The 25,000-nt window shown below is 42.2% G+C and overlaps 21 non-coding genes and 39 pseudogenes across 21 annotated transcripts; all 60 read left to right on the top strand.

Annotated features, from left to right (window-relative positions):
* Positions 1-99: 99 nt before the first annotated feature.
* On the top strand, positions 100-217 carry LOC125001364. The gene has a single exon (XR_007111622.1). It is a non-coding gene; the product is annotated as a 5S ribosomal RNA (ribosomal RNA).
* A 101-nt stretch (positions 218-318) lies between these two features.
* On the top strand, positions 319-437 carry LOC125003048. Its single transcript, XR_007111917.1, has one exon. It is a non-coding gene; the product is annotated as a 5S ribosomal RNA (ribosomal RNA).
* A 101-nt stretch (positions 438-538) lies between these two features.
* LOC125001302 lies at positions 539-657 on the top strand. Its single transcript, XR_007111563.1, has one exon. It is a non-coding gene; the product is annotated as a 5S ribosomal RNA (ribosomal RNA).
* A 101-nt stretch (positions 658-758) lies between these two features.
* Positions 759-876, top strand: LOC125001462 (annotated as a pseudogene).
* A 322-nt stretch (positions 877-1,198) lies between these two features.
* Positions 1,199-1,308, top strand: LOC125002410 (annotated as a pseudogene).
* A 101-nt stretch (positions 1,309-1,409) lies between these two features.
* Positions 1,410-1,528, top strand: LOC125003123. Its single transcript, XR_007111990.1, has one exon. It is a non-coding gene; the product is annotated as a 5S ribosomal RNA (ribosomal RNA).
* Positions 1,529-1,629: 101 nt separating this feature from the next.
* Positions 1,630-1,748, top strand: LOC125001429. Its single transcript, XR_007111685.1, has one exon. It is a non-coding gene; the product is annotated as a 5S ribosomal RNA (ribosomal RNA).
* Positions 1,749-1,849: 101 nt separating this feature from the next.
* On the top strand, positions 1,850-1,968 carry LOC125001354. The gene has a single exon (XR_007111613.1). It is a non-coding gene; the product is annotated as a 5S ribosomal RNA (ribosomal RNA).
* Positions 1,969-2,069: 101 nt separating this feature from the next.
* On the top strand, positions 2,070-2,187 carry LOC125002001 (annotated as a pseudogene).
* Positions 2,188-2,496: 309 nt separating this feature from the next.
* LOC125002901 lies at positions 2,497-2,607 on the top strand (annotated as a pseudogene).
* Positions 2,608-2,708: 101 nt separating this feature from the next.
* LOC125001651 lies at positions 2,709-2,827 on the top strand (annotated as a pseudogene).
* A 101-nt stretch (positions 2,828-2,928) lies between these two features.
* On the top strand, positions 2,929-3,039 carry LOC125002838 (annotated as a pseudogene).
* Positions 3,040-3,140: 101 nt separating this feature from the next.
* LOC125003104 lies at positions 3,141-3,259 on the top strand. The gene has a single exon (XR_007111971.1). It is a non-coding gene; the product is annotated as a 5S ribosomal RNA (ribosomal RNA).
* A 101-nt stretch (positions 3,260-3,360) lies between these two features.
* On the top strand, positions 3,361-3,479 carry LOC125002723 (annotated as a pseudogene).
* Positions 3,480-3,580: 101 nt separating this feature from the next.
* Positions 3,581-3,699, top strand: LOC125002329. Its single transcript, XR_007111772.1, has one exon. It is a non-coding gene; the product is annotated as a 5S ribosomal RNA (ribosomal RNA).
* A 528-nt stretch (positions 3,700-4,227) lies between these two features.
* On the top strand, positions 4,228-4,346 carry LOC125001634 (annotated as a pseudogene).
* Positions 4,347-4,447: 101 nt separating this feature from the next.
* On the top strand, positions 4,448-4,566 carry LOC125001834. Its single transcript, XR_007111726.1, has one exon. It is a non-coding gene; the product is annotated as a 5S ribosomal RNA (ribosomal RNA).
* A 101-nt stretch (positions 4,567-4,667) lies between these two features.
* Positions 4,668-4,786, top strand: LOC125002324 (annotated as a pseudogene).
* A 101-nt stretch (positions 4,787-4,887) lies between these two features.
* Positions 4,888-4,998, top strand: LOC125002960 (annotated as a pseudogene).
* A 527-nt stretch (positions 4,999-5,525) lies between these two features.
* On the top strand, positions 5,526-5,640 carry LOC125002330 (annotated as a pseudogene).
* A 100-nt stretch (positions 5,641-5,740) lies between these two features.
* On the top strand, positions 5,741-5,858 carry LOC125002038 (annotated as a pseudogene).
* Positions 5,859-5,956: 98 nt separating this feature from the next.
* On the top strand, positions 5,957-6,075 carry LOC125002839 (annotated as a pseudogene).
* Positions 6,076-6,176: 101 nt separating this feature from the next.
* LOC125002474 lies at positions 6,177-6,294 on the top strand (annotated as a pseudogene).
* A 101-nt stretch (positions 6,295-6,395) lies between these two features.
* Positions 6,396-6,514, top strand: LOC125003296. The gene has a single exon (XR_007112155.1). It is a non-coding gene; the product is annotated as a 5S ribosomal RNA (ribosomal RNA).
* A 2,108-nt stretch (positions 6,515-8,622) lies between these two features.
* Positions 8,623-8,741, top strand: LOC125003321. Its single transcript, XR_007112179.1, has one exon. It is a non-coding gene; the product is annotated as a 5S ribosomal RNA (ribosomal RNA).
* Positions 8,742-8,842: 101 nt separating this feature from the next.
* LOC125001670 lies at positions 8,843-8,961 on the top strand. The gene has a single exon (XR_007111710.1). It is a non-coding gene; the product is annotated as a 5S ribosomal RNA (ribosomal RNA).
* A 101-nt stretch (positions 8,962-9,062) lies between these two features.
* LOC125001609 lies at positions 9,063-9,181 on the top strand (annotated as a pseudogene).
* A 101-nt stretch (positions 9,182-9,282) lies between these two features.
* On the top strand, positions 9,283-9,401 carry LOC125003260. The gene has a single exon (XR_007112121.1). It is a non-coding gene; the product is annotated as a 5S ribosomal RNA (ribosomal RNA).
* A 3,065-nt stretch (positions 9,402-12,466) lies between these two features.
* On the top strand, positions 12,467-12,585 carry LOC125001904. Its single transcript, XR_007111732.1, has one exon. It is a non-coding gene; the product is annotated as a 5S ribosomal RNA (ribosomal RNA).
* A 101-nt stretch (positions 12,586-12,686) lies between these two features.
* On the top strand, positions 12,687-12,795 carry LOC125002431 (annotated as a pseudogene).
* A 101-nt stretch (positions 12,796-12,896) lies between these two features.
* Positions 12,897-13,005, top strand: LOC125002215 (annotated as a pseudogene).
* A 101-nt stretch (positions 13,006-13,106) lies between these two features.
* LOC125003276 lies at positions 13,107-13,225 on the top strand. The gene has a single exon (XR_007112136.1). It is a non-coding gene; the product is annotated as a 5S ribosomal RNA (ribosomal RNA).
* Positions 13,226-13,326: 101 nt separating this feature from the next.
* LOC125002972 lies at positions 13,327-13,437 on the top strand (annotated as a pseudogene).
* A 1,680-nt stretch (positions 13,438-15,117) lies between these two features.
* On the top strand, positions 15,118-15,236 carry LOC125001893. Its single transcript, XR_007111731.1, has one exon. It is a non-coding gene; the product is annotated as a 5S ribosomal RNA (ribosomal RNA).
* A 311-nt stretch (positions 15,237-15,547) lies between these two features.
* Positions 15,548-15,666, top strand: LOC125001676 (annotated as a pseudogene).
* A 101-nt stretch (positions 15,667-15,767) lies between these two features.
* Positions 15,768-15,886, top strand: LOC125002009 (annotated as a pseudogene).
* Positions 15,887-15,988: 102 nt separating this feature from the next.
* LOC125002247 lies at positions 15,989-16,107 on the top strand (annotated as a pseudogene).
* Positions 16,108-16,208: 101 nt separating this feature from the next.
* LOC125001973 lies at positions 16,209-16,327 on the top strand (annotated as a pseudogene).
* A 101-nt stretch (positions 16,328-16,428) lies between these two features.
* Positions 16,429-16,547, top strand: LOC125001851 (annotated as a pseudogene).
* Positions 16,548-16,648: 101 nt separating this feature from the next.
* On the top strand, positions 16,649-16,766 carry LOC125002398 (annotated as a pseudogene).
* Positions 16,767-20,513: 3,747 nt separating this feature from the next.
* On the top strand, positions 20,514-20,631 carry LOC125001461 (annotated as a pseudogene).
* A 103-nt stretch (positions 20,632-20,734) lies between these two features.
* LOC125003263 lies at positions 20,735-20,853 on the top strand. The gene has a single exon (XR_007112124.1). It is a non-coding gene; the product is annotated as a 5S ribosomal RNA (ribosomal RNA).
* Positions 20,854-21,166: 313 nt separating this feature from the next.
* LOC125003071 lies at positions 21,167-21,285 on the top strand. The gene has a single exon (XR_007111939.1). It is a non-coding gene; the product is annotated as a 5S ribosomal RNA (ribosomal RNA).
* A 101-nt stretch (positions 21,286-21,386) lies between these two features.
* Positions 21,387-21,503, top strand: LOC125001914 (annotated as a pseudogene).
* A 101-nt stretch (positions 21,504-21,604) lies between these two features.
* LOC125002017 lies at positions 21,605-21,723 on the top strand (annotated as a pseudogene).
* Positions 21,724-21,825: 102 nt separating this feature from the next.
* LOC125002688 lies at positions 21,826-21,942 on the top strand (annotated as a pseudogene).
* A 101-nt stretch (positions 21,943-22,043) lies between these two features.
* On the top strand, positions 22,044-22,162 carry LOC125001513 (annotated as a pseudogene).
* A 101-nt stretch (positions 22,163-22,263) lies between these two features.
* Positions 22,264-22,382, top strand: LOC125001538 (annotated as a pseudogene).
* A 101-nt stretch (positions 22,383-22,483) lies between these two features.
* LOC125002481 lies at positions 22,484-22,602 on the top strand (annotated as a pseudogene).
* Positions 22,603-22,703: 101 nt separating this feature from the next.
* LOC125002192 lies at positions 22,704-22,822 on the top strand (annotated as a pseudogene).
* Positions 22,823-22,923: 101 nt separating this feature from the next.
* On the top strand, positions 22,924-23,033 carry LOC125002860 (annotated as a pseudogene).
* Positions 23,034-23,134: 101 nt separating this feature from the next.
* Positions 23,135-23,254, top strand: LOC125001890 (annotated as a pseudogene).
* Positions 23,255-23,353: 99 nt separating this feature from the next.
* On the top strand, positions 23,354-23,462 carry LOC125002418 (annotated as a pseudogene).
* Positions 23,463-23,563: 101 nt separating this feature from the next.
* LOC125002748 lies at positions 23,564-23,682 on the top strand. The gene has a single exon (XR_007111821.1). It is a non-coding gene; the product is annotated as a 5S ribosomal RNA (ribosomal RNA).
* A 101-nt stretch (positions 23,683-23,783) lies between these two features.
* LOC125001575 lies at positions 23,784-23,903 on the top strand (annotated as a pseudogene).
* A 101-nt stretch (positions 23,904-24,004) lies between these two features.
* Positions 24,005-24,113, top strand: LOC125002593 (annotated as a pseudogene).
* Positions 24,114-24,214: 101 nt separating this feature from the next.
* On the top strand, positions 24,215-24,333 carry LOC125003063. The gene has a single exon (XR_007111932.1). It is a non-coding gene; the product is annotated as a 5S ribosomal RNA (ribosomal RNA).
* A 101-nt stretch (positions 24,334-24,434) lies between these two features.
* On the top strand, positions 24,435-24,553 carry LOC125001868. The gene has a single exon (XR_007111729.1). It is a non-coding gene; the product is annotated as a 5S ribosomal RNA (ribosomal RNA).
* A 101-nt stretch (positions 24,554-24,654) lies between these two features.
* On the top strand, positions 24,655-24,773 carry LOC125001878 (annotated as a pseudogene).
* A 101-nt stretch (positions 24,774-24,874) lies between these two features.
* LOC125002306 lies at positions 24,875-24,994 on the top strand (annotated as a pseudogene).
* Positions 24,995-25,000: the final 6 nt, after the last annotated feature.

The following is a 25,000-nucleotide window of genomic DNA, read 5'->3' as shown; positions in this document are numbered from 1 at the left end:
TCTTTTTCATAAGGAGACATGGTAACATTTACATCATCAAAATACATGCAATGATGATTTTGACCACTTATATATACTGCGTTTGTGACAGTTAACGTTGCATACGGCCATACCACCTGAACACGCCTGATCTCGTCTGATCTCGGAAGCTAAGCAGTGTAGGGCCTGTTTAGTACTTGGATGGGAGACCGCCTGGGAATACCAGGTGCTGTAAGCTTTTCATTTTCATCAGGAGACATGGTAACATTTACCTCATCAAAATACATGCAATGATGATTTTGACCACTTATATATACTGCGTATGTGACAGTTAACGTTGCATACGGCCATACCACCGTGAACACGCCTGATCTCGTCTGATCTCGGAAGCTAAGCAGTGTAGGGCCTGGTTAGTACTTGGATGGGAGACCGCCTGGGAATACCAGGTGCTGTAAGCTTTTGATTTTCATCAGGAGACATGGTAACATTTACATCATCAAAATACATGCAATGATAATTTGACCACTATATATATAGTGCTTTAGTGACATTTGACATTGCTTACGGCCATACCAACCTGAACAAGCCCGATCTCGTCTGATCTCGGAAGCGAAGCATGGTCGGGCCTGTTTAGTACTTAGATGGGAGACCGCCTGGGAATACCAGGTGCTGTAAGCTTTTCATTCTCATCAGGAGACATGGGAACATTTACATCATCAAAATACATGCAATGATGAATTTGACCACTTATATATACTGCGTTTGTGAGAGTTAACGTTGCTTACGGCCATACCACACTGAACACGCCTGATCTCATTTGATCTCCGAAGTTAAGCAGTGTCGGCCTGGTTAATACTTGGATGGGAGACCGCCTGGGAATACCAGGTGCTGTACGCTTTTCATTTTCATCAGGAGACATGGGTAACATTTACATCATCAAAATACATGCAATGATTGATTTTGACCACTTATATATACTGCGTTTGTGACAGTTGCCATTGCTTACGGCCATACTAACCTGAACACGCCTGATCTCTGTCTGATCTCGGAAGCTAAGCAGTGTAGGGCCTGGTAGTACTTGGATTTGAGACCGCCTTGTGAATACCAGGTGCTTTAAGCTTTCATTTTCATCAGGAGACATGTAACATTTACATCATCAAAATACATGCAATGATGATTTTGACCACTTATATATACTGCGTTTGTGACAGTTACCATTGCTTACGGCCATACCACCTGAACACGCCTGATCTCATCTGATCTCGGAAGCTAAGGGCCTGGTTAGTACTTGGATGGGAGACCGCCTGGGAATACTAGGTGCTGTAAGCCTTTCGTTTTCATCAGGAGACATGGTAACATTTACATCATCAAAATACATGCAATGATGATTTTGACCACTTATATATACTGCGTTTGTGACAGTTACCATGGCTTACGGCCATACCACCCTGAACACGCCTGATCTCGTTTGATCTCGGAAGCTAAGCACGGTCGGGCCTGGTTAGTACTTGATTGGGAGACCGCCTGGGAATATTAGGTGCTGTAAGCCTTTCATTTTCATCAGGAGACATGGTAACATTTACATCATCAAAATACATGCAATGATGATTTTGACCACTTATATATACTGCGTTTGTGACAGTTACCATTGCTTACGGCCATACCAACCTCAACATTCCCGATCTCGTCTGATCTCGGAAGCAAAGCATGGTAGGGCCTGGTTAGTACTTGGATGGGAGACCGCCTAGGAATACCCGGTGCTGTAAGCTTTTCATTTTCATCAGGAGACATGGTAACATTTACATCATCAAAATACATGCAATGATGATTTTGAGCACTTATATATACTGATTTAGTGACATTTTACATTGCTTACGGCCATACCTACCTGAATACGCCTGATCTCGTCTGATCTCGGAAGCTAAGCACGGTCGGGCCTGGTTAGTACTTGATTGGGAGACCGCCTGGGAATATTAGGTGCTGTAAGCCTTTCATTTTCATCAGGAGACATGGTAACATTTACATCATCAAAATACATGCAATGATGATTTTGACCACTTATATATACTGTGTTTGTGACAGTTAACGTTGCTCACGGCCATACCACACTGAACACGCCTGATCTCGTTTGGTCTCGGAAGTTAAGCAGTGTCGGGTTGGTTAGTACTTGGATGGGAGACCGCCAGGGAATACTACGTGCTGTAAGCCTTTCATTCTTATCAGGAGACATGGTAACATTTACATCATCAAATACATGCAATGATGATTTTGACCACTTTATATACTGCGTTTGTGACAGTCACCATTGCTATACGGCCATACCAGCCTGATCTCGTCTGATCTCCGGAAGCTAAGCATTGTAGGGCCTGGTTAGTACTTGGATGGAGACCGCCTGGGAATACCAGGCGCTGTAAGCTTTTCATTCTCATCAGGAGACATGGTACATTTACGTCATCAAAATACTGCAATGATGATTTTGATCACTTTATATATACTGCTTTAGTGACATTTGACGTTGCATACGGCCATACCAACCTGAACAAGCCCGATCTCGTCTGATCTCGGAAGCTAAGGGCGTGGTTAGTACTTGGATGGGAGACCGCCTGGGAATACCAAGTGCTGTAAGCTTTTCATTTTTATCAGGAGACATGGTACATTTACATCATCAAAATACATGCAATGAACATTTTTGAGCACTTATATATACTGCTTTAGTGACATTTGACATTGCTTACGGCCATACCAACCTGAACACGCCCGATCTCGTCTGATCTCGGAAGCTTAGCACGGTCGGGCCTGGTTAGTACTTGGATCGGAGACCGCCTGGGAATACTAGGTGCTGTAAGCCTTTCATTTTCATCAGGAGACATGGTAACATTTACATCATCAAAATACATGCAATGATCATTTTGACCACTTATATAAACTGCGTTTGTGACAGTTACCATTGCTTACGGCCATACCACCCTGAACACGCCTGATCTCATCTGATCTCCGAAGCTTTGGGCTTGGTTAGTACTTGGATGGGAGACCGCCTGGGAATACTAGGTGCTGTAAGCCTTTCATTTTCATCAGGAGACATGGTGACATTTACATCATCAAAATACATGCAATGATGATTTTGACCACTTATATATATTGCGTTTGTGACAGTCACCATTGCTTATGGCCATACCACCCAGAACACGCCTGATCTCGTCTGATCTCGGAAGCTAAGCAGTGTAGGGCCTGGTTAGTACTTGGATGGGAGACCGCAAGGGAATACCAGGTGCTGTAAGCTTTTCATTCTCATCAAGAGACATGGTAACATTTACATCATCAAAATACATGCAATGATCATTTTGACCACTTATATATACTGCTTTAGTGAAATTTGACGTTGCTTACGGCCATACCAAACCTCAACATTCCCGATCTCGTCTGATCTCGTAAGCAAAGCATGGTAGGGCCTGGTTAGTACTTGGATGGGAGACGCCTAGGAATACCCGGTGCTGTAAGCTTTTCATTTTCATCAGGAGACATGGTAACATTTACATCATCAAAATACATGCAATGATGATTTTGAGCACTTATATATACTGATTTAGTGACATTTTACATTGCTTACGGCCATACCTACCTGAATACGCCTGATCTCGTCTGATCTCGGAAGCTAAGCACGGTCGGGCCTGGTTAGTACTTGGATGGGAGACCGCCTGGGAATACCAGGTGCTGTAAGCTTTTCATTCTCATCAGGAAACATGGTAACATTTACATCATCAAATTACATTCAATGATGATTTTGATCACTTATATATACTGCGTTTGTGACAGTTACCATTGCTTACGGTCATACCACCCTGAACACGCGTGATCTCATCTGCTCTCGGAAGCTAAGGGCCTGGATAGTACTTGGATGGGAAACCGCCTGGGAATACCAGGTGCGTTAGCTTTTCATTCTCATCAGGAGACATGGTAACATTTACGTCACAAAATACATGCAATGATCATTTTGATCACTTATATATACTGCTTTAGTGACATTTGACATTGCTTACGGCCATACCAACTGAACAGCCCGATCTCGTTGATCTCGGAAGCTATGCAGTGTAGGGCCTGGTTAGTACTTGGATGGGAGACCGCCTGTAAATACTAGATGCTGTAAGCCTTTCATTTTCATCAGGAGACATGGTAACATTTACATCATCAAAATACATGCAATGATGATTTTGACCACTTATATATACTACGTTTGTGACAGTCACCATTTCTTACGGCCATAACATCCTGAACACGCCTGATCTTGTCTGATCTCGGAAGCTAAACAGTGTAGGGCCTGGTTAGTACTTGGATGGGAGACCGCCTGGGAATACCAGGTGCTGTAAGCTTTTCATTCTCATCAGGAGACATGGTAACATTTATATCATCAAAATACATGCAATGATGATTTTGACCACTTATATATACTGCGTTTGTGACAGTTAATGTTACTTACGGCCATACCACCCTGAAAACGCCTGATCTCATTTGATCTCCGAAGTTAAGCGGTGTCGGGCCTGGTTAGTACTTGGATGGGAGACCGCCTGGGAATACCAGGTGCTGTAAGCTTTTCATTCTCATCAGGAGACATGGTAACATTTACATCATCAAAATACATGCAATGATCATTTTGATCACTTATATATACTGCTTTAGTGACATTTGACATTGCTTACGGCCATACTAACCTGAACACGCCCGATCTTGTCTGATCTCGGAAGCTAAGCACGGTCGGTCCTGGTTAGGACTTGGATAGGAGACCGCCTGGGAATACTAGGTGCTGTAAGCCTTTCATTTTCATCAGGAGACATGGTCACATTTACATCATCAAAATACATGCAATGATGATTTTGACCACTTATATATACTGCGTTTGTGACAGTTACCATTGCTTACGGCCATACCACCCTGAACACGCCTGATCTCGTCTGATCTCGGAAGCTAACGGCCTGGTTAGTTCTTGGATGGGAGACCGCCTGGGAATACCAGGTGCTGTAAGCTTTTCATTCTCATCAGGAGACATGGTAACATTTACATCATCAAAATACATGCAATGATGATTTTGACCACTTATATATACTGCGTTTGTGACAGTATACCTGTTACGGCCATACACCCTGAAAACCGCCTGATCTCATTTGATCTCGAAGTTAAGCAGTGTCGGCCTGGTTAGTACTTGGATGGGAGACCGCCTGGAAATACTAGTGCTGTAAGCCTTTCATTTCATCAGGAGACATGGTAACATTTACATCATCAAAATACATGCAATGATCTTTTGATCACTTATATATACTGCGTTTGTGACAGTTACCATTGCTTACGGCCATACCACCTGAACACGCCTGATCTGTCTGATCTCGGAAGCTAACAGGTGGCCTGGTTAGTACTTGGATGGGAGAACCGCCTGGGAATACCAGGTGCTGTAAGCTTTTCATTCTCATCAGGAGACATGGTAACATTTACATCATCAAAATACATGCAATGATCATTTTGACACTTATATATATGCTTTAGTGACATTTGACATTGCTTACGGCCATACCAACCTGAACACGCCCGATCTGTCTGATCTCGGAAGCTATGCAGGTGGGCCTGGTTAGTACTTGGATGGGAGACCGCATGGAATACCAGGTGCTGTAAGCTTTCATTTTCATCAGGAGACATGGTAACATTTACATCATCAAAATACATGCAATGATGATTTTGACCACTTATATATACTGCGTTTGTGACAGTTACATTGTCTTACGGCCATAACCACCTGAACACGCCTGATCTCGTCTGATCTCGGAAGCTAATCAGTGTAGGGCCTGGTTGTACTTGGATGGGAGACCGCCTGGGAATACCAGGTGCTGTAAGCTTTTCATTTCATCAGGAGACATGGTAACATTTACATCATCAAAATACATGCAATGATGATTTTGACACTTATATATACTGCTTTGTGACAGTTACATGTTCTTACGGCCATACACACCTGAAACACGCCTGATCTTGTCTGATCTCGGAAGCTAAGCAGTGTCGGGCCTGGTTAGTACTTGGATGGGAGACCGCCTGAAATACTAGGTGCTGTAAGCCTTTCATTTTCATCAGGAGACATGGTAACATTTACATCATCAAAATACATGCAATGATCATTTTGATCACTTATATATACTGCTTTAGTGACATTTGACATTGCTAACGGCCATACTAACCTGAACACGCCCGATCTTGTCTGATCTCGGAAGCTAAGCACGGTCGGGCCTGGTTAGACTTGGATAGGAGACCGCCTGGGAATACTAGGTGCTGTAAGCCTTTCATTTTCATCAGGAGACATGGTCACATTTACATCATCAAAATACATGCAATGATGATTTTGACCACTTATATATACTGCGTTTGTGACAGTTACCCTTGCTTACGGCCATACCACACTGAACACGCAAGATCTCGTCTGATCTCGGAAGCTAAGCATGGTCGGGCCTGGTTAGTACTTGGATGGGAGACCGCCTGGGAAAACCAGGTGCTGTAAGCTTTTCATTCTCATCAGGAGACATGGTAACATTTACATCATCAAAATACATGCAATGATGTTAGTACTTGAGATCAGACGAGATCGGGCGTGTTCAGGTTGGTATGGCCGTAAGCAATGTCAAATGTCACTAAAGCAGTATATATAAGTCGTCAAAATCATCATTGCATGTATTTTGATGATGTAATGAAGGCAAAGATTCTATGCCATCATGATCAAAGGAAAACATTTCATGACATCATCATCAAAGGAAAACAATTGAGGACATCATCAAAGGAAGACATCCCATGACGTCATCGCCCTGTTTCATCCATCGTTTCTTTTGTATGTGCGTGAGCATGCCGGGAACTTCGTACGGATGTAACGTTACTCCATGTGAGCGCATGTAGTCGCATGTGCGTCTGTAGGTGCGCGAAAACAATATACAAAAATTAGACCAACATGCTCCCATAACTGTGTGTAAAGGTTTGTTTAAGCCTCATCCACATTGTATAATCAATATGTTTGTGTCACGTGTAGTTTAATTATGTGCGGCTGATTCTTTATCGTATTTCCCTCTGAGGTACATAGTGGTCTAGCTGGAACCTATTAACAGCGCTACTTGTGGCTTTACTACACAATGATGTAAGTATTATGTAAATTAGTTCTGTTTTTGCGTTTCTTTCGGGCAATACAGCAAACCCCAACGTCTGAGGTGGTAGCCGACGTGTGCTGTCGAGATTTGTCATTAGAAATATTGACAAGTGTTTTAGTAACATTGCTTGTATTTTGCATCAGTTTGCTGTTGTCCACAATTTGAACTGACGCCAAAATAAAACGAAGCCAGTGGAGATAACGTGGTCGTTAGCATACGGTGGAGTGGGGAGCTAACTACGGGGCTAAGTTAACGTGCTAACGGCCAATTTCAATGTGTCAGAATGTGTCTGTATGTATGTTAGTATTTTATTTTTTATTTAACCTTTGTTTACCTAGGCAAGCAATTAAGAACAGTTTTACCGGCTGTAGTTGTGTTGTCATTTGTATTGCTGTAAGTTTTCTGTTTGCCTTGGAACAGGCTAACCGGCAGGACTATTTTACGTTATTCCCCGTGGAGAAATGAAGGTTTTACAGACAATGCAAAATGATAAAACAAACCAAAACCAAAGGAGAGAAACTATATAAAAGTAAATATGTTAAAGGTACAAAAATAATTACATTTACTACTATTTATTACTAATACTGATACAGTTGGTAGAAGAGTGGTAGTGGTGATTTTGGTTGCTCATGCCAAAATCTGACGACATATATTATCATATCAATAGTACCATCGGACGGCAGTGTTATAGATCTCACTATGTGACACTCAAGATTGAAAGGTGTTAATGAAAACTTTGATCGAGGAACCTAAATGAAAACACAACCAGAGTGAGAGAAAAGAAAATTATCACAGAAAACAGAAGAAATTTGGAAAATCTTTCCCACACTCTCTCTTCCTATCGCACTCCTCACAAAATTTACATAGAATGTGCCATAGAATGTTTTCCTTCATGATGTCATAGAATTCTGTCCTTTCATCAAATCTTTTCCTTTGGCCATGATGGCATAGAATCTTTGCCTTTGATCTTACTGAAAGTTTGTTTTATACAAGCCTCTGTGGATCTGTACATTCTTTAGTGCTTCTCACAGTTACAAATTGACTGCAAGCAAGACAAGGAACACACTTGAATAGAGCATGGTTCATTGATTTTCGTCCAAAGTTTTACAAAACATTTCCCGAATAACAAGCATCAATGGCAACCAACAAACAGCAAAAGAGCTGAATATCTCAGTAGGGAGCACTCTGGGAAAATGCCTGAAAGTGCAATCTTTCCTCAGAGAGGGCGGCATTGAATTTGTTACCAAATGCTGCAAAAACCAACGAAAAAGTCGGCGTCAAAGTCAACAAGAGCCGTCCGGCAATTTTCAGACAGGCAAAAGTTGAAATTGATATGCTGAAATTGACATGCTGAAACAGCTGCGACGTCCGCATAAGTGATGATGATTGGCATGACATGGTAATATTTAAATCATCTAAATACATGCAATGATGATTTTGACCACTTATATATACTGCGTTTGTGACAGGTACCATTGCTTACGACCATACCACCCTGAACACGCCTGATCTTGTCTGATCTCCGAAGCTAAACAGTGTAGGGCCTGGTTAGTACTTGGATGGGAGACCGCCTGGGAATACCAGGTGCTGTAAGCTTTTCATTCTCATCAGGAGACATGGTAACATTTACATCATCAAAATACATGCAATGATCATTTTGATCACTTATATATACTGCTTTAGTGACATTTGACATTGCTTACGGCCATACCAACCTGAACGCGCCTGATCTCGTCTGATCTCGGAAGCTAAGCACGGTCGGGCCTGGTTAGTACTTGGATGGGAGACCGCCTGGGAATACCAGGTGCTGTAAGCTTTTCATTCTCATCAGGAAACATGGTAACATTTACATCATCAAAATACATGCAATGATCCTTTTGATCACTTATTTATACTGCGTTTGTGACAGTCACCATTGCTTACGGCCATAACATCCTGAACACGCCTGATCTTGTCTGATCTCCGAAGCTAAACAGTGTAGGGCCTGGTTAGTACTTGGATGGGAGACCGCCTGGGAATACCTGGTGCTGTAAGCTTTTCATTCTCATCAGGAGACATGGTAACATTTACATCATCAAAATACATGCAATGATCATTTTGATCACTTATATATACTGCTTTAGTGACATTTGACATTGCTTACGGCCATACCAACCTGAACGCGCCCGATCTCGTTTGATCTTGTAAGCTAAGCACGGTCGGGCCTGGTTAGTACTTGGATGGGAGACCGCCTGGGAATACCAGGTGCTGTAAGCTTTTCATTCTCATCAGGAAACATGGTAACATTTACATCATCAAAAACATGCAATGATGATTTTGAGCACTTATATATACTGATTTAGTGACATTTGACATTGCTTACGGCCATACCTACCTGAACACGTCTGATCTCGGAAGCTTGATGCACGGTCGGGCTGGTTAGTACTTGGATGGGGAGACCGAAGGGAATACTGGTGCTGTAAGCCTTTCATTTTCATCAGTAGAAATGGTAAACATTTACATCACCAAAATACATGCAATGATTGAATTTGACCACTTATAATACTACTGCGTTTGTGACAGTTAAAGTTGCATACAGCCATTACCACCCTGAACACGCTGATCTCGTCTGATCTCGGGAGCTAAGCATGCTCGGGGCCCTGGTGTAGTACATTTTGATGGGGAGACGGCCTGGGACTTAATGGGTGCTGTAGCTTTTCATTCTCATCAGGAGAATGGGAACATTGCATCATCTAAAATACATGCAATGATCATGTTGATTCACTTATATATACTGCTTTAGTGACATTTGACGATGCGTTACTGCCATACCAACCTGAACTACCCGAATCTCGTTGATTCTCGGGAAGCTAAGAATGGACGGGCCTGGTTAGTACTTGGATGGGAGACCGCCTGGGAAATAACCAGGTGCTGTAAGCTTTTCATTCTCATAGGAGACATGGTAACATTTTACATCATCAAAATACATACAATGATGATTTGACCACTGTATATATTTTTTTTTTAACTGAGTTTGTACCGTTAACGTTGGCTTACGGCCTTAACAACACTGAACACGCCCGATCTCGTCTGATCTCGGAAGCGAAGCACGGTCGGCCTGATTGTACTTGGATGGGAGAGACCGTCCTGGGAATACCAGGTGCTTTTAGCTTCTCATTCTCATCAGGAGGACATGGTAAACATTGACATCATCAAATTACATGCAATGATCATTTTTGATACTTATATATACTGCGTTTGTGACAGTTATCCATTGCTTACGGTCGATACCACCCTGAACACGCTGTGAGATTCATTGCTCTCGGAAGCTAAGGGCGCCTGGTTAGTACTTGGATGGGAACAACGCCTGGGAATCCAGGTGCTGTAAGCTTTTCATTCTCATCAGGGAGACTGGTACCTTTTACATCATCAAAATACATGCATGATTTGTATGTACTTGTAGATTCAGACGATGATTTCGGGGTGTTCAGGTTGGTTAGTGGCCGTATCAGCAATGCAAAATGTCTAAAGCAGTAGATATATGTCGTCAATTTTCATTCATTGCATGTTTTTTGATGATGTAATGAAGGCAAAGATTCTATGCCATCATGTTCAAAGGAAAACATTTCATGACATCATCATCAAAGGAACCAATTGAGGACATTCATCAAAGGAAAGACACCCATGACCGTCATTCGCCGTGTGTATCCATCGTTTTATTTTGTATGTGGGTGTTCTGTGAGCATGCCGGGGAACTTCGTACGGATGAACGTTACTCCACTGTGAGCGCATGTAGTCGCATGTGCGTCTGTAGGTGCGCGAAAACTATATACAAAATTAGACCCAACAATGCTCCATACCTTGTGTGTAAAGGTTTGTTTAAGCCTCATCCACATTGTATAATTTCAATATGTTTGTGTCACGTTGTGTTTAATTTTGTGCGGCTGATTCTTTATCGTTTTTCCATCTGAGGTACATAGTGGTCTAGTGGAACCTATTTAACAGCGCTTCTGTGGCTATACTACCTACAATGATGTAAGTATTTATTATGTATATTAGTTCTGTTTTTGCGTTTCTTTCGGCATGTACAGCAAACTCCCAAGTCTGAGGTTGTAGCCGAGTGGTGCTGTCGAGATTTGTCATTAGAAATATTGACAAGTGTTTTAGTAACATTGCTTGTATTTTGCATCATGTTTGCTGTTGTCCACAATTTTGAAAACTGACGCAAAATAAAACGAAGGCCAGAGGAGATAACGTGGTAGTAGCATACGGTGGGAGTGGGGAGCTAACTACGGGGCTAAGTTAACGTGCTAACGGCCAATTTCAATGTGTCCGAATGTGTCTGTATGTATGTTATTATTGTATTTTTATTTAACCTTTGTTTACCTAGGCAAGCAATTAAGAACAGTTTTACCGGCTGTAGTTGTGTTGTCATTTGTATTGCTGTAAGTTTTCTGTTTGCCTTGGAACAGCTAACCGGCAGGACTATTTTACGTTATTCCCCGTGGAGAAATGAAGGTTTTACAGACAATGCAAAATGATAAACAAACCAAAACCAAAGGAGAGAAACTATATAAAAGTAAATATGTTAAAGGTACAAAAATAATTACATCTACTACTATTTATTACTAATACTGATACAGTTGGTAGAAGAGTGGTAGTGGTGATTTTGGTTGCTCATGCCAAAATCTCACGACATATATTATCATATCAATAGTACCATCGGACGGCAGTGTTATAGATCTCACTATGTGACACTCAAGATTGAAAGGTGAATAGAGCATGGTTCATTGATTTTCGTCCAAAGTTTTACAAAACATTTCCCGAATAACAAGCATCAATGGCAACCAACAAAACAGCAAAAGAGCTGAATATCTCAGTAGGGAGCACTCTGGGAAATTGCCTGAAAGTGCAATCTTTCCTCAGAGAGGGCGGCTTTGAATTTGTTACCAAATGCTGCAAAAACCAACAGGAAAGTCGGCGTCAAAGTCAACAAGAGCCGTCCGGCAATTTTCAGACACGCAAAAGTTGAAATTGATATGCTGAAATTGACATGCTGAAACAGCTGCGACGTCCGCCTAGGTGATGATGATTGGCTAAGGTGCAGTAGGCCTTTCACGATAAGCCAATCTCAGGCAGTGTTCAGTTTAAACACAAATCACACCCAAACCCTGGTTGGACCGGGTCGCCTTGTTTTTCTCTCTGATTAATATCTACCTGTTACATTCTGACTCTACTTCCTGGCAGACTGTATCATTGTAGAAGCTTCAGCTCAAAAACAAAAATACATGCAATGATGATTTTGACCACTTATATATACTGCGTTTGTGAAAGTTAACGTTGCTTACGGCCATACCACCCTGAACACGCCTGATCTCGTTTGATCTCGGAAGCCAAGCAGTGTCGGGCCTGGTTAGTACTTGGATGGGAGACCGCCTGGGAATACCAGGTGCTGTAAGCTATTCATTTTCATCAGGAGACATGGTAACATTTACATCATCAAAATACATGAAATGATCATTTTGACCACTTGTATATGCTGCTTTCGTGATGTTTGGCATTGCTTACGGCGATACCAACCTGAACACGCCCGATCTCGGAAGCTAAGCACGGTCGGGCCTGGTTAGTACTTGGATGGGAAACCACCTGGGAATACCAGTTGCTGTAAGCTTTTCATTTTCATCAGGAGGCATGGTAACATTTACATCATCAAAATACATGCAATGATGATTTTGACCACTTATATATACTGCGTTTGTGACAGTTAATGTTGCTTACGGCCATACCACCCTGAACATGCCTGATCTCGGAAGCTATGCAGCGTCGGGCCTGGTTAGTACTTGGATGGGAGACCGCCTGGGAATACCAGGTGCTGTAAGCTTTTCATTCTCATCAGGAGACTTGGTAACATTTACATCATCAAAATACATGCAATGATGATTTTGACCACTTATATATAGTGCTTTAGTGACATTTGACATTGCTTACGGCCATACCAACCTGAACACTCCCGATCTCGTCTGATCTCGGAAGCTAAGCACGGTCGGGCCTGGTTAGTACTTGGATGGGAGACCGCCTGGGAATACCAGGTGCTGTAAGCTTTTCATTTTCATCAGGAGACATGGTAACATTTACATCATCAAATTACATGCAATGATCATTTTGATCACTTATATATACTGCGTTTGTGACAGTTACCATTGCTTACGGTCATACCACCCTGAACACGCGTGATCTCATCTGCTCTCGGAAGCTAAGGGCCTGGTTAGTACTTGGATGGGAAACCGCCTGGGAATACCAGGTGCTGTAAGCTTTTCATTCTCATCAGGAGACATGGTAACATTTACATCATCAAAATACATGCAATGATGTAAGTACTTGAGATCAGACGAGATCGGGCGTGTTCAGGTTGGTATGGCCGTAAGCAATGTCAAATGTCACTAAAGCAGTATATATAAGTCGTCAAAATCATCATTGCATGTATTTTGATGATGTAATGAAGGCAAAGATTCTATGCCATCATGATCAAAGGAAAACATTTCATGACATCATCATCAAAGGAAAACAATTGAGGACATCATCAAAGGAAGACATCCCATGACGTCATCGCCCTGTTTCATCCATCGTTTCTTTTGTATGTGCGTGAGCATGCCGGGAACTACGTACGGATGTAACGTTACTCCATGTGAGCGCATGTAGTCGCATGTGCGTCTGTAGGTGCGCGAAAACTATATACAAAAATTAGACCAACATGCTCCCATAACTGTGTGTAAAGGTTTGTTTAAGCCTCATCCACATTGTATAATCAATATGTTTGTGTCACGTGTAGTTTAATTATGTGCGGCTGATTCTTTATCGTATTTCCCTCTGAGGTACATAGTGGTCTAGCTGGAACCTATTAACAGCGCTACTTGTGGCTTTACTACACAATGATGTAAGTATTATGTAAATTAGTTCTGTTTTTGCGTTTCTTTCAGGCAATACAGCAAACCCCAACGTCTGAGGTGGTAGCCGACGTGTGCTGTCGAGATTTGTCATTAGAAATATTGACAAGTGTTTTAGTAACATTGCTTGTATTTTGCATCAGTTTGCTGTTGTCCACAATTTGAACTGACGCCAAAATAAAACGAAGCCAGTGGAGATAACGTGGTCGTTAGCATAACGGTGGAGTGGGGAGCTAACTACGGGGCTAAGTTAACGTGCTAACGGCCAATTTCAATGTGTCAGAATGTGTCTGTATGTATGTTAGTATTTTATTTTTATTTAACCTTTGTTTACCTAGGCAAGCAATTAAGAACAGTTTTACCGGCTGTAGTTGTGTTGTCATTTGTATTGCTGTAAGTTTTCTGTTTGCCTTGGAACAGGCTAACCGGCAGGACTATTTTACGTTATTCCCCGTGGAGAAATGAAGGTTTTACAGACAATGCAAAATGATAAAACAAACCAAAACCAAAGGAGAGAAACTATATAAAAGTAAATATGTTAAAGGTACAAAAATAATTACATCTACTACTATTTATTACTAATACTGATACAGTTGGTAGAAGAGTGGTAGTGGTGATTTTGGTTGCTCATGCCAAAATCTGACTGAATTTGTTACCAAATGCTGCAATAACCAACGAGAAAGTCGGCGTCAAAGTCAACAAGAGCCGTCCGGCAATTTTCAGACACGCAAAAGTTGAAATTGATATGCTGAAATTGACATGCTGAAACAGCTGCGACGTCCGCATAGGTGATGATGATTGGTTAAGGTGCAGTGGGCCTTTCACGATAAGCCAATCTCAGGCAGTGTTCAGTTTAAACACAAATCACACCCAAACCCTGGTTGGACCGGGTCGCCTTGTTTTTCTCTCTGAATTCATATCTACATGTTACATTCTGACTCTACTTCCTGGCAGACTGTATCATTGTAGAAGCTTCAGCTCAAAAACAAAAATACATGCAATGATGATTTTGACCACTTATATATACTGCTTTAGTGACAGTTAGCGTTGCTTACGGCCATACCACCCTGAACACGCCTGATCTCGTTTGATCTCGGAAGCCAAGCAGTGTCGGGCCTGGTTAGTACTTGGATGGGAGACCGCCTGGGAATACCAGGTGCTGTAAGCTTTTCATTTTCATCAGGAGACATGGTAACATTTACATCATCAAAATACATGAAATGATGATTTTGAGCACTTATATATGCTGCGTTTGTGACAGTTACCATGGCTTACGGCCATACCAACCTGAACAATCCTGATCTCGGAAGCTAAGCATGGACGGGCCTGGTTAGTACTTGGATGGGAGACTGCCTGGGTATACCAGGTGCAGTCAGCTTTTCATTTTCATCAGGAGACATGGTAACATTTACATCATCAAAATACATGCAATGATCATTTTGACCACTTATATATACTGCGTTTGTGACAGTTAATGTTACTTACGGCCATACCACCCTGAAAACGCCTGATCTCATTTGATCTCCGAAGTTAAGCAGTGTCGGGCCTGGTTAGTACTTGGATGGGAGACCGCCTGTAAATACTAGATGCTGTAAGCCTTTCATTTTCATCAGGAGACATGGTAACATTTACATCATCAAAATACATGCAATGATCCTTTTGATCACTTATTTATACTGCGTTTGTGACAGTCACCATTGCTTACGGCCATAACATCCTGAACACGCCTGATCTTGTCTGATCTTGGAAGCTAAGCACGGTCGGGCTTGGTTAGTACTTGGATGGGAGACCGAATGGGAATACCAGGTGCTGTAAGCTTTTCTTTTTCATCAGGAGACATGGTAACATTTACATCATCAAAATACATGCAATGATCATTTTGACCACTTATATATACTGCGTTTGTTGACAGTTAACGTTGCTTACGGCCATACCACCCTGAACACGCCTGATCTCGTCTGAGCTAGGAAGCTATCCAGCGTCGGTCCTGGTTCGTACTTGGATGGGAGACCGCCTGGGAATACCAGGTGCTGTAAGCTTTTCATTTTCATGAGGAGACATGGTAACATTTACATCATCAAAATACATGCAATGATCATTTTGATCACTTATATATACTGCTTTAGTGACATTTGACATTGCTTACGGCCATACCAACCTGAACACGCCCGATCTCGTCTGATCTCGGAAGCTATGCAGTGTAGGGCCTGGTTAGTACTTGGATGGGAGACCGCCTGTAAATACTAGATGCTGTAAGCCTTTCATTTTCATCAGGAGACATGGTAACATTTACATCATCAAAATACATGCAATGATGATTTTGACCACTTATATATACTACGTTTGTGACAGTCACCATTGCTTATGGCCATAACATCCTGAACACGCCTGATCTTGTCTGATCTCGGAGGCTAAACAGTGTAGGGCCTGGTTAGTACTTGGATGGGAGACCGCCTGGGAATACCAGGTGCTGTAAGCTTTTCATTTTCATCAGGAGACATGGTAACATTTACATCATCAAAATACATGCAATGATGATTTTGACCACTTATATATACTGCGTTTGTGACAGTTACCATTGCTTATGGCCATACCACCCAGAACACGCCTGATCTCGTCTGATCTCGGAAGCTAAGCAGTGTAGGGCCTGGCTAGTACTTCGATGGGAGACCGCCTGGGAATACCAAGTGTGAAAGTTTTCATTTATCAGGAGACATGGTAACATTTACATCACAAAATACATGCAAGATCATTTTGACCACTTATATTTTCTTTAGTGCATTTGACTTGCTTAGGCTATACAACCTGAACACGCCTGTCTTCGATTGGAAGTTAAGCAGGCGGGCCTGGTTATTACTTGGAGGGGAAACCGCCGGGAATCCAGGTGCTGTAATTTTTCTTTCTCATCAGGAGAAAAGGTAACTTTACATCACCCAAAATACATGCAAGGATGTTTTTGATCATTATATATACTGCTTTATTGACATTTGACTTTTGCTTAGGCCCCATACCAACCTGAACAGGCCAGATCTCGTTGATTCGGAAGCTAACCCCCGGTCGGCCGGGTTTTGTACTTGGAGGGGAACCGCCTGGGAATACTAGGTGCTGAAACCCTTTTCCCTTTTCATCGGGAGACATGGTAACTTTTTCATCATAAATATAATGCAAGATCATTTTGCCCACTTTTTATTTACTGCTTTGTGACAGTTCCATTGCTACCCCCATACCCCCCTGAAAACACGCCTGTCTCTTTGATTCGGAAGCTAAGCAGGTGGGCCGGGTTTTTTGGGATGGGAGACCGCCGGGGAATACCAGGTGCTGTAGTTTTTCATTTCATCAGGAGACATGGAACTTTCATCATAAAAATACTGCAATGATCTTTTTGACCACATATTATACTCGTTTGTGACGTCCATTGCTTACCCATACAACCTCAACGCCCGATCTCTCTGATCTCGGAAGCAAAGCACGGGGGGGCCTGGTTTAGTATTTGGGATGGGAGACCCCCTGGGAATACTAGGTACTGAAAGCCTTTCTTTTCCATCAGGAGACATGGTAAATTTACATTAAAAAATACATCAATGAGATTTTGACCACTTTTAATATGCTTTGTGACATTTGAGATGCTTAAGGCCAAACCCAAAACCTGAACGGGCCCAGATCTCGTCGTTTCCCGAAAACTAAGCAGGGTGGGGGCCTTTTAGTATTTGGATGGGGGGACCGCCTGGGAATACTGGGTGCGAAGCCTTTCATTTTTTCAGGAGCATGGTAACATTTACTATCAAAAAAATGCAATGATTTTTTGACCATTTATAATACTGCGTTTGTGAAAGTTAACGTTGCTTAGGCCCAACCAACCGAACACGCCATATGTCTGTCTCGGCAAAGCACGGTCGGGCCTGGTTTAGTTTTGGGTTTGGGGCCGCGGGGAAAACTAGTGCTGAAGCTTTCATTTTCATCAGGAGACATGGTAACATTTACATATAAATAAATGCAATACATTTTGACCACTTATATATCTGCTTTGAAAGTTACCTTGATTGGGCCATCCCCCCTGAACACGTGATCCGTCTGATTTTGGGGAAGCTTGCACTGGGGCCCGGGGTTTATTTGGGAGGGGAAACCCCCTGGGAATACCAGGTTTAAGCTTTTCTTTTTTCATAAGGGACTGGTAAATTTACATCATCAAAATACTGCAATATGATTTTGACCATTATTTATCTGGTTGTGACAGTCCCCTTGTTAAGGCCATACCCCCCCGAACACGCCTTTCGTCTGATCTCAAAGAAAAGCAGTGTGGGCCCGGTAGTATTGGAGGGGGACCCCCGCCGGGGGAATAAAAAAGGGCTGTAAGCTTTTCATTTCTCAGGAGACAGGGAAATTTTACATCATAAAAATAATGCAATGATCTTTTTGACCACTTTATATATATTGCTTTGTGAATTTACTTTGCTTACGGCCTACCAATTAAACCGCCCGATCTCTCTGATCTTGAAGCTAAGCACGGTGGGCCCTGGTTAGTATTGATGGGAGACCGGCCTGGGCATACTAGGTGTGAACCCTTTTCCCTTTTCATCAGGAGCTGTAACATTTACATCATCAAAATACAGAAAGATGATTTTGCCCATTTATATATACTGCTTTTGTGCATTTTTAACTCTTAGGGCCATACCATCCTAAACACGCTGGGTTTCTTTTAAAAGTCTAACAAATCTACGGACCCCCCTAGGTTTGTATAAAAACAAATTTCAATAAATCAAAGGCAAAGATTCTATGCACATGATCAAAGGAAAACATTTCTTGACATCTCATAAAGGGAAAAACAATTGAGGAATCATCAAAGGAAGACTCCCATGACGTCATCCCCCTGTTTACATCTTTTCTTTTGCTGTGGGTGAGCATGCACGGAACACATGGATGTAACGTTACTCCATGGGCCGCATTGAGCCCCACGTGCGTCTGTACCGGCGCGAAAAAACACACAAAATTAACCAAAAGCCCCTAACGTGTTAAAGGTTTGTTTTTAAACCTCATCCATTGTAAATCATATGTTTGTGTCAGTGTTTTAATCAGTGCGGTGTTCTTTTTGTATTTCCCTTGGGTACAAAAGGTCTAGCTGGAACCCATAACAGCGTACTTGTGGCTTTATACACAATGATGTAAGTATTTTTAAATTGTTTTGTTTTTGCGTTTCTTTCGGGCAATCAGCAAACCCCAATCTGAGGTGGCAGCCGAGTGTGCTGTCGGATTTGTCATTAGAAAAAATTGCAGTGTTTCCTAACATTGCTTGATTTTGCATCAAAATTTCTGTTGTCCACAATTTAAACTGACTCCGAAATAAAACGAGGCCAGTGGGTAAGGGTCGTTTTGCTCGGTGGGGTGGGGAGCTAACTACGGGGGGTAAATTAAGTGTAACGGCCAATTTCAGTGTGTCAGAAAAGTGTCTGTATTATGTTAGTATTTTATTTTTATTTAACCTTTTTTACCTAGGCAACAATTTGAAAGTTTTACCAGCTGTAGTTTTGGTTGTCATTTTTTTTGCTGAGTTTTTTTGTTTGTCTTGGAAACAGGCTAACCGGGGTTTGCACGTTTTGATCTGCGAACTGGTACAGCGTTTAAATAGTTGTAAACAACTAAAAAAATGCCGAAGGTCAACCTTAAAAAATTTGAGTGTTTATCTTAAACGGACTTTTTTTTTTGAGAATGTTAAAAGAGTGATCTATGAAAATAAAAAAAAACCCCAGTTAGTTGCATTAGATTACTGAATCCTTTAATCTTAATTAAGATAAGGCAGGTTTTTACCTTATTCCCCGTGGGGAAAAAGAAGTTTTACAGACAATGCAAAATGATAAAACAAAACCAAAACCAAAAGGAGCCGTTCGCCCCTTTTTAGACTTGGATGGGAGACCGCCTGGAATATAGGTGCGTAAGCCTTTCTTTTTTATCAGGGACTGGTAACATTTTCATCATCAATATACATGCAATGATCATTTGACCATTATATATATGGGTTTTTGACAGTTAGTTGTTACGGCCATACCCCCCTGAACACGCCTGATCTCGGAAAATAAGCAGTGTAGGCCTGGTTAGTACTTTAAGGGGGGACCGCCTGGGGAAAACCCGGGGCTGTAAACTTTTTATTCTCTCAGGGGACATGGTCATTTACATCTCAAAATCATGAATGATCATTTTGACCACTTTAATTTTTTCTTTAGTGACATTTGCTTTGCTTACGGGCCCTTTCCAACCTGAACACGCCGATCTGTCTGATCTCGGGAATTAAACGGCGGGCCTGGTTAGTACTTGGATGGGAGACCGCCTGGGAATACCAGGTGCTGTAAGCTTTTCATTCTCATCAGGAGACATGGTAACATTTACATCATCAAAATACATGCAATGATGATTTTGACCACTTATATATACTGCGTTTGTGACAGTCACCATCGCTTATGGCCATACCACCCAGAACACGCCTGATCTCGTCTGATCTCGGAAGCTAAGCAGTGTAGGGCCTGGTTAGTACTTGGATGGGAGACCGCCTGGGAATACCAGTGCTGTAAGCTTTTCATTCTCATCAGGAGACATGGTAATATTTACATCATCATAATACATGCAATGATCATTTTGACCACTTATATATATATTGCTTTAGTGACATTTGACATTGCTTACGGCCATACCAATCTGAACACGCCCGATCTCATCTGATCTCGGAAGCTAAGCACGGTCGGGCCTGGTTAGTACTTCGATGGGAGACCGCCTGGGCATACTAGGTGCTGTAAGCCTTTCATTTTCATCAGGAGACATGGTAACATTTACATCATCAAAATACATGCAATGATCATTTTGATCACTTATATATACTGCGTTTGTGACAGTTACCATTGCTTACGGTCATACCACCCTGAACACGCGTGATCTCATCTGCTCTCGGAAGCTAAGGGCCTGGTTAGTACTTGGATGGGAAACCACCTGGGAATATCAGGTGCTGTACGCTTTTCATTTTCATCAGGAGACATGGTAACATTTACATCATCAAAATACATGCAATGATCATTTTGATTCCTTATATATACTGCTTTAGTGACATTTGACATTGCTTACGGCCATACCAACCTGAACACACCCGATCTTGTCTGATCTCGGAAGCTAAGCGCGGTCGGGCCTGGTTAGTACTTGGATGGGAGACCGCCTGGGAATACCAGGTGCTGTAATCTTTTCATTTTCATCAGGAGACATGGTAACATTTACATCATCAAAATACATGCAATGATGATTTTGACCACTTATATATACTGCGTTTTTGACAGTTACCATTGCTTACGGCATACCACCCTGAACACGCCTGATCTCGTCTGATCTCGGAAGCTAAGCAGTGTAGGCCTGGTTAGTACTTGGATGGGAGACCACCTCGGAATACCAGGTGCTGTAAGCTTTTCATTCTCATCAGGAGACATAGTAACATTTACATCATCAAAATACATGCAATGATGATTTTGACCACTTATATATACTGCGTTTGTGACAGTTAACGTTACTTACGGCCATACCACCCTGAAAACGCCTGATCTCATTTGATCTCCGAAATTAAGCAGTGTCGGGCCTGGTTAGTACTTGGATGGGAGACCGCCTGTAAATACTAGATGCTGTAAGCCTTTCATTTTCATCAGGAGACATGGTAACATTTACATCATCAAAATACATGCAATGATGATTTTGACCACTTATATATTACTGCGTTTGTGACAGTCCCCATTGCTAACGGCCATAACATCCTGAACACGCCTGTCTTGTCTGATCTCGGAAGCTAAACAGTGTAGGCCTGGTTAGTACTTGGATGGGAGACCGCCTGGGAATACCAGGTGCTGTAAGCTTTTCATTTTCATCAGGAGACATGGTAAAATTTACATCATCAAAATACATGCAATGATCATTTTGACCACTTATATATAATGCTTTAGTAACATTTGACATTGCTTACGGCCATACCAACCTGAGCACGCCCGATCTCGTCTGATCTCGGAAGCTAAGCACGGTCGGGCCTGGTTAGTACTTGGATGGGAGACCGCCTGGGAATACCAATTGCTGTAAGCTTTTCTTTTTCATCAGGAGACATGGTAACATTTACATCATCAAAATACATGCAATGATGATTTTGATCACTTATATATACTGCGTTTGTGACAGTTAATGTTACTTACGGCCATACCACCCTGAACACGCCTGATCTCGTCTGATCTCGGAAGCTATGCAGAGTCGGGCCCGGTTAGTACTTGGATGGGAGACAGCCTGGGAATACCAGGTGCTGTAAGCCTTCTATTTTCATCAGGAGACATGGTAACATTTACATCATCAAAATACATGCAATGATCATTTTGAGCACTTATATATCCTGCTTTAGTGACATTTGACATTGCTTACGGCCATACTAACCTGAACACGCCCGATCTTATCTGATCTCGGAAGCCAAGCAGTGTCTGGCCTGGTTGGTACTTGGCTTGGAGACCGCCTGGGAATACCAGGTGCTGTAACCATTTCATTCTCATCAGGAGACATGGTAACATTTACATCATCAAAATACATGCAATGATCATTTTGACCACTTATATATACTGCTTTAGTTACATTTGAAGTTGATTACGGCCATACCACCCTGAACACGCCTGATCTTGTCTGATCTCGGAAGCTATGCAGCGTCGGGCCTGCTTAGTACTTGGATGGGAGACCGCCTGGAAATACTAGGTGCTGTAAGCTTTTCATTTTCATCAGGAGACATGGTAACATTTACATCATCAAAATACATGCAATGATCATTTTGACCACTTAAATATACTGCGTTTGTGACAGTTACCATTGCTTACGGCCATACCACCCTGAACACGCTGATCTCATCTGATCTCGGAAGCTTTGGGCCTGGTTAGTACTTGGATGGGAGACCGCCTGGGAATACTAGGTGCTGTAAGCCTTTCATTTTCATCAGGAGACATGGTAACATTTACATCATCAAAATACATGCAATAATCATTTTGACCACTTATATATACTGCGTTTGTGACAGTCACCATTGCTTACGGCCATAACATACTGAACACGCCTGATCTCGTCTGATCTCGGAAGCTAAGCATGGTAGGGCCTGGTTAGTACTTGGATGGGAGACCGCCTAGGAATACCCCGGTGCTGTAAGCTTTTCATTTTCATCAGGAGACATGGTAACATTTACATCATCAAAAACATGCAATGATGATTTGAGCACTTATATATACTGATTTAGTGACATTTGACATTGCTTACGGCCATACCTACCTGAACACGTCTGATCTCGGAAGCTAAGCACGGTCGGGCCTATTTAGTACTTGGATGGGAGACCGCCTGGGAATACTAGGTGCTGTAAGCCTTTCATTTTCATCAGTAGACATGGTAACATTTACATCAACAAAATACATGCAATGATGAATTTGACCTCTTATATATACTGCGTTTGTGACATTTGACATTGCTTACGGCCATACCAACTTGAACACGCCTGATCTCGTCTGATCTCGGAAGCTAAGCATGGTCGGGCCTGGTGAGTACTTGGATGGGAGACCGCCTGGGAATACCAGGTGCTGTAAGCTTTTCATTTTCATCAGGAGACATGGTAACATTTACATCATCAAAATACATGCAATGATGATTTTGACCACTTATATATACTGCGTTTGTGACAGTTACCATTGCTTATGGCCATAACCACCCTGAACACGCCTGATCTCGTCTGATCTCGGAAGCTAAGCAGTGTAGGGCCTGGTTAGTACTTGGATGGGAGACAGCCTGGGAATACCAGGTGCTGTAAGCTTTTCATTCTCATCAGGAGACATGGTAACATTTACATCATCAAAATACATGCAATGATGATTTTGACCACTTATATATACTGCGTTTGTGACAGTCACCATTGCTTACGGCCATAACATCCTGAACACGCCTGATCTCGGAAGCTAAACAGTGTAGGCCCTGGTTAGTACTTGGATGGGAGACCGCCTGGGAATACCAGGTGCTGTAAGCTTTTCATTCTCATCAGGAGACATGGTAACATTTACATCATCAAAATACATGCAATGATGATTTTGACCACTTATATATACTGCGTTTGTGACAGTTAACGTTGCATACGGCCATACCACCCTGAACACGCCTGATCTCGTCTGATCTCGGAAGCTAAGCAGTGTAGGTCCCGGTTAGTACTTGGATGGGAGACCGCCTGGGAATACCAGGTGCTGTAAGCTTTTCATTTTCATCAGGAGACATGGTAACATTTACATCATCAAAATACATGCAATGATCATTTTGAGCACTTATTTATAGTGCTTTAGTGACATTTGACATTGCTTACGGCCATACCAACCTGAACACGCCCGATCTCGTCTGATCTCGGAAGCGAAGCATGGTCGGGCCTGGTTAGTACTTGGATGGGAGACCGCCTGGGAATACCAGGTGCTGTAAGCTTTTCATTCTCATCAGGAGACATGGTAACATTTACATCATCAAAATACATGCAATGATGATTTTGACCACTTATATATACTGCGTTTGTGACAGTTAACGTTGCTTACGGGCATACCACCCTGAAAACGCCTGATCACATTTGATCTCCGAAGTTAAGCAGTGTCGGGCCTGGTTAGTACTTGGATGGGAGACCGCCTGTAAATACTAGATGCTGTAAGCCTTTCATTTTCATCAGGAGACATGGTAACATTTACATCATCAAAATACATGCAATGATGATTTTGACCACTTATATATACTGCGTTTGTGACATTTACCATTTCTTACGGCCATAACATCCTGAACACGCCTGATCTCGTCTGATCTCGGAAGCTAAACATGTGAGGGCCTGGGTTAGTACTTGAATGGGAGACCGCCTTGGAATACCCGGTGCTGTAAGCTTTCATT

The sequence above is a fragment of the Mugil cephalus genome, chromosome 23 (genome assembly GCF_022458985.1).
Source record: "Mugil cephalus isolate CIBA_MC_2020 chromosome 23, CIBA_Mcephalus_1.1, whole genome shotgun sequence".
Lineage (NCBI taxonomy): Eukaryota > Metazoa > Chordata > Actinopteri > Mugiliformes > Mugilidae > Mugil > Mugil cephalus.
This window is presented reverse-complemented; position numbering and strand designations above follow the sequence as displayed.